A 6,083-nucleotide genomic window follows, 5' to 3' on the forward strand; every position below is an offset into this window, starting at 1 on the left:
TCGTGGAAGTAGAAATGACTAGGGTTGGGAAGCATTTTCCGATCAGGGCCATTGTGATCTCCTGGACTCGTTTCGATCGCCTCAGGGGGTCGGAGAGGAATTTCCCAGATTTTTTTTTCCCCATATTGGCCCTGGGGTTTTTCACTCTGGGTTTTCGCCTCTCCCTGGAGATCACATGATCTGGAATGGGGGGGTGGGGGTGAGTTAATAGGTTGTAATGAACAAAGCATCGTAGCTGTGGGGGACAGCTCGGTGGATAGGATATTGGTATGTAGATAGGCTGGAAAATTGGGCGGGGATCCTGGATTCAGGATTCAATCCTGGACCGGGGAGCGGCGCGGGCTTGGAGGGCTGAAGGGCCTGTTCCTGTGCTGTATTGTTCTTTGTTCTTTGTTCTTTGTCAAATAATAAAATTTATTTAGCCCCCTAAACTTTAGATAACTTTTCCTTTGAATGCATGAATACAATACAATCACGGCTGATCTTGGGTTTCAACTCTATTTTCCTGTCTGCTCCCCATATCCTTAATTCCCTCAGAGACCAAGAACCTTCTATCCCAGCCTTAAATGTATGCAACAATGGAGCATCCACAACCCTCTGGAGTAGAGAATTTTTAAAATTCACAATCCTTTGAAGTTTCTCCACATCTCGGTCCAAAATGATCGCTCTTTAAAAGGTAGGGATATGTTCGGCACAACATGTGGGGCCGAAGGGCCTGTTTTGTGCTGTAGTTTTTTTCTATGTTATCCTGAGACTGTGCCCCTGTGTTTTAGACTCTCTGACCAGTGGAAACAGTATCTCAGCATCCACCTTGTCAAGCCCTTTCAGAATCTTGTATATTTCAGATTGCTCTTATTCTTCTAAAATCAAGAGAATGTAAGTTCATTTATTTAGCCTGTCATCATAGGTCAACCCCCTCATCCCAAAGACCAACCTACTGAACCTTTGCTGTACTGTTTCCAATGCAAGTCTATTCTTCTTTACAAATTGAGACAAAAACTGCACATTATTCCAGATGTGGTCTCACCAAAGCCCTGTACAATTCTAGCAAGACTTCTTTATTTTTGTATTCCAATCTATTTGCAATAAAGGCCAACATGCCAGTTGCTTTCCTCATTGCTTGCTGTAGCTGCATGCTAACTTTGGGTCCCTTGTAGGAGCACACTCAAGTCTGTTTGACATCAACATTTACAAGTTTCACACTTACTAAAAAATACTCTGCTTTTCTATTCTTACAACCAAAGTGAAAACTTAATACTTCCTGACATTATACTCCATCTGCCCTCTTGTTGTCCACTCACTTAACCTGTCTATATCTCTTTTCAGCCTCTCTCTGTCCTCCCCGCAGCTTACCTTCCCACCTAGCTTTGTATCATCACCAAACCTAGACACATAACTTAGATGAAGAAATAGAGAGTAATTAATATTGATTACAAATACCTGAGGACCCAGCACTGATCTTTGTAGCACTCCACTATTCACTGCCTGCCAACTTGGAAATTACCCATCTTTGCTCCTTCTCTGCTTCCTGTGCAGGAGCCAATCCTCTATCCATGTTAATTTGGTACCCTCAAATGCATGAGCTCTTATCTTGCCCTTACCTGTTGTGTGGCACCTTATTGAATACCTTTTGGAAATCCAGGTATACTCTATTGGTTCCGCTTTATTTATCCTACTTATTCGAATTTTTTGAGGATATAATAAAATTATCAAAGATTACAACTCTTGAAGTCCTGTTCTTTAATTTAGCTTTTAGTTCCTCGTACTTTCTGAAATAACACCTTGGTTGCCCTTTCCAATATAGTATGTCCAAAAATAGATCACATCAACTGGATCTTTCCTCCAACCGCCTCAATATCCTTTCAAGCTGGTTCAAAATAACGTTTATCCTGCCACTAGGTAGACAACAGGCCATGTGAGACTCACAATCCGACTTACAAAGGATCTGTCCTCCTGATTATTGAATTATCTCATAGCACTTCCCCCTCCTTGCATATCTCCCATGTTTGTACAGTTTCTTGCCTCAAGATGCCATTGTCCTCATCCTGGTTCAGGATTATCTCATTCTGGAGTCTGAATAACTCTAAAAGATTCTGATTAAGAATGATTAAAACTCTAAAAGATATGAATTTAAATTCAGATTCAGAATCATTCAGAAGAATTCAGATTCACATTCGGGATATCTGTCTATCTGGAAAGCTCTACTCAGTACATAATTCTAACACTGATCCTGGAAACTCCAATCAGCACATGTTCAGACCGGTGATCATTGGCGCACTCCACTCAGTACATTTCAGCAGCACCAATTTCTGAGCTGCTGATCTCTTGATCTCGAATGACACGATGACCATTTTTCACACTTATTTGCAGCTGACAAGACAGTTGTGGGTCGTGACTTTTATGATTCAGAAATGCACTGCCTGACAGGTTCAATTGTAGGAAGTGTCCAAATGACTCAGTAAATCTGTTGAAGGTGCCAATAAAATATTTAAATAGTGCACCGTTTGTGCACACCCTTTTCCGACATTAAACTGACCCAGTCCCTATCCCGCTTTTATTTTCATGATTCAATTTTTCACTGGGACTTCTGGTTCTTTTTCATGGAGTTCAGCTTATTGTACATTGTCTCATTCATTTATTTCTCCTTCCTAACGTTATTTTAGAACCATAGAATACCTATGGTGCAGAAGGAGGCCATTCGCCCCATCAAGTCTGCACTGACTCTGAGAGAGGCATCTTACCCAGGTCCATCACCCCCACAACCCGGTGCATTTACCACGGCTAATCCACCTAACCTGCACAATTATAGACTGTGGAAGGAAACCGGAGGAAACCCACACAGACACAGACAGAATGTGCAAACTCCACACAGTCACCCAAGGCCGGAATTGCACCCAGGTCCCTGGCGCTGTGAAGCAGCAGTACTAGCCACTGTGCCACCATACACTTTTTTGCTGTCAGTCATTTCATCTCGTTATTTTAATGTCTTCTCTGGAGCTTTAATTCTTTTTGCTGATTCCTCTTTATGTTCAGTAGTTCCTAGTTTTCCAGTCTTTAATTTCTGCAGTCTTTCCGAAGTGAATCTATCATGTTCTTACTGAACATATACATTTCATAAATGGGATCTTCATTTCTACTTGTCTTAACTTCAGCTAAACCCCTCTTGGGTTTATTGTTGGTCGGGTCTGTCTCCAACAAAGTGTTTCCATTCTGCAATTCTCTTGTTTCTCTTCTCTTGGTCATTTATTGGGATCTTTTGGTGCTGTCCTGGGGTCTTTTGGTGCTGTCCTGGGATCTTTCAGTGCCCTCCTTTTCTGGGGTCTTTCAGTGCCCTCCTTCTGGGGTCTACATAAGAACATAAGAAATAGGAGCAGGAGTAGGCCATCTAGCCCCTCGAGCCTTCCCCGCCATTCAATAAGATCATGGCTGATCTGAAGTGAATCAGTTCCACTTACCCGCCTGCTCCCCATAACCCTTAATTCCCCAACCGATCAGAAATCCATCTATCCGTGACTTAAACATATTCAACGAGGTAGCCTCCACCACTTCAGTGGGCAGAGAATTCCAGAGATTCACCACCCTCTGAGAGAAGAAGTTCCTCCTCAACTCTGTCCTAAACTGACCCCCCTTTATTTTGAGGCTGTGCCCTCAAGTTCTGGTTTGCTTTCTAAGTGGAAAGAATCTCTCCACTTCTACCCTATCCAGCCCCTTCATTATCTTATATGCCTCTATAAGATCACCTCTCAGCCTTCTAAACTCCAACGAGTACAAACCTAATCTGCTCAATCTCTCCTCATAATCTACACCCCTCATCTCCGGTATCAACTTGGTGAACCTTCTCTGCACTCCCTCCAAGGTCAATATATCTTTTCGCAAATAAGGGGACCAAAACTGCACACAGTATTCCAGCTGCAGCCTCACCAATGCCCTGTACAGATGCAGCAAGACTTCTCTGCTTTTATATTCTATCCCCCTCGCGATAAATGCTAACATCCCATTTGCCTTCTTGATCACCTGTTGTACTTGCAGACTGAGTTTTTGCGACTCATGCACAAGGACCCCCAGGTCCCTTTGCACAGCAGCATGTTGTAATTTTTTTCCATTTAAATAATAATCCAATTTGCTATTATTTCCTCCAAAGTGAATAACCTCGCACTTGTCTTTCAGTGCCCTCCTTCCGGGGTCTTCATTTCCTCCTCCGAGTTCTTGCGTTGCCTCTTCCTTGAGATCCTTTTTGTTTATAGACCTTTTTGAGAGTTGCCCTCTATTTGGGATATTCTTCAATTTTCCTGTTCGTTGCTGTTTGTTTCTTCTTGTGATTGCTCCTTTAAATGTATTACCGCTTTAAAAGCATTGCCTCTATGGCTTTAAGAGTGTCAATGTTTTTTAAACTATTAACAGCTGCCGGTTCTCTCTGTGTGCTTATCCCGTGCTTTCGAAGTTTTGGTGGGAAGCTGCTGCTCCTTTTTGAACCTTGTTTCTTTACTTTTAAAACTCCGAATGATATTAGTGATCTGTGCAGCTTTATTTTTCCTTTTCGCTCCATGGGGAGTTCATGTAGTTCTCCCTCCTCTCCCCGATGTGCCAGTTTCCTTTGTCAGTTTCAACGGGAGATCCAGCATGTTCCGTTCAAGCCCATTTTTAACAAAACTTTTAAACTTTTGTTTAAAGCAGGTCATAGAAATCATAGAAACCCTACAGTGCAGAAGGAGGCCATTCGGCCCATCGAGTCTGCACCGACCACAATCCCACCCAGGCCCTACCCCCACATATTTTACCCGCTAATCCCTCTAACCTATGCATCCCAGGACTCTAAGGGGCAATTTTTAACCTGGCCAATCAACCTAACCCGCACATCTTTGGACTGTGGGAGGAAACCGGAGCACCCGGAGGAAACCCACGCAGACACGAGGAGAATGTGCAAACTCCACACAGACAGTGACCCGAGCCGGGAATCGAACCCGGGACCCTGGAGCTGTGAAGCAGAAGTGCTAACCACTGTGCTACCATGCCGCCCTATGGTAGGTTGAGGACTTCTCTTTGCAAGTTCGCTGTCTGCAGTTCCTTGTGCAGGGACCACTGTCCAGGGCCCCTGCAGGCTCCATTCAGATCGGGAGCCCGGCAATCTTAGCCTCTTCTTCTTCCTGTGCTTCTGGGACAGGCCCGGTAGCCCCTTGGAACATTTTCCCTTTTCCAACAAAATACTGCTCTGTGTTCTCCTTGCTTTCTGTATTCAAAAAACCTCTGCAGCAACTGCCTTTCTTTCTTAAGTTTCATTTTCCTTAAACACAAAATCACAGCTCTTTCTTCTGAGAGTTATTTTTTCTGTACTTTTTTCTTAGTTGTCCCGGCCAATTCAGGCTCGTTCCGCATCGGGGTCTGGCAACATCTCACTGGGTCTATTCACCCAAAGACAGGCATTCACGTGAGCATCTTTTTCCTTCAGACTTGGATTAAAAGAGTGTCGGGTCACAGGCAGTGTTCTTGTAATCCCCTTTGTCCTCGTCGCCAATGTATGCACTTTCACAGACTTCATCTATAGAGTAAAATAGAAACACAGATTCCCTACAGTGCAGAAGGAGGCCATTCGTCCCTTTGAGTCTCCACCGACTCTCTGAAAGAGCATCTTACCCAGGCCCATCCCCTTGCCCTATCCCTGTATCTGGCACATTTACCATGGCTAATCCACCTAACCTACACATCTTTGGAATATGGAAGGAAATCAGAGTATCCAAAGGAAACCCATGCAAACATGGGGAGAACGTGCAAACTCCACATATTCCCCCTAGGCCAGAATCGAACCTGGATCCCTGGTGCTATGAGGCAGCAGTCCCAACTATTGTGCCACCATGTTGCCCCAGGAACACAAAGTGCTTTTTTTAAAGATTATTTATTAGTGTCACATTTGGGCTTATATTAACACTGCAATAAAGTTACTGTGAAAATCCCCTGGCCTCCACACTCCAGCACCTGTCCGGGTACACAGAGAGAATTTAGCATAGCCAATCCACGTAACCTGCACATCTATTTATTAACAAGAAAAACCGTACAGAGGCCAGCAGCCCCCTGGCTGCCCTGGAGTA

The sequence above is a fragment of the Mustelus asterias genome, chromosome 17 (assembly GCF_964213995.1).
Source record: "Mustelus asterias chromosome 17, sMusAst1.hap1.1, whole genome shotgun sequence".
In the NCBI taxonomy this organism is placed as follows: Eukaryota; Metazoa; Chordata; class Chondrichthyes; order Carcharhiniformes; family Triakidae; genus Mustelus; species Mustelus asterias.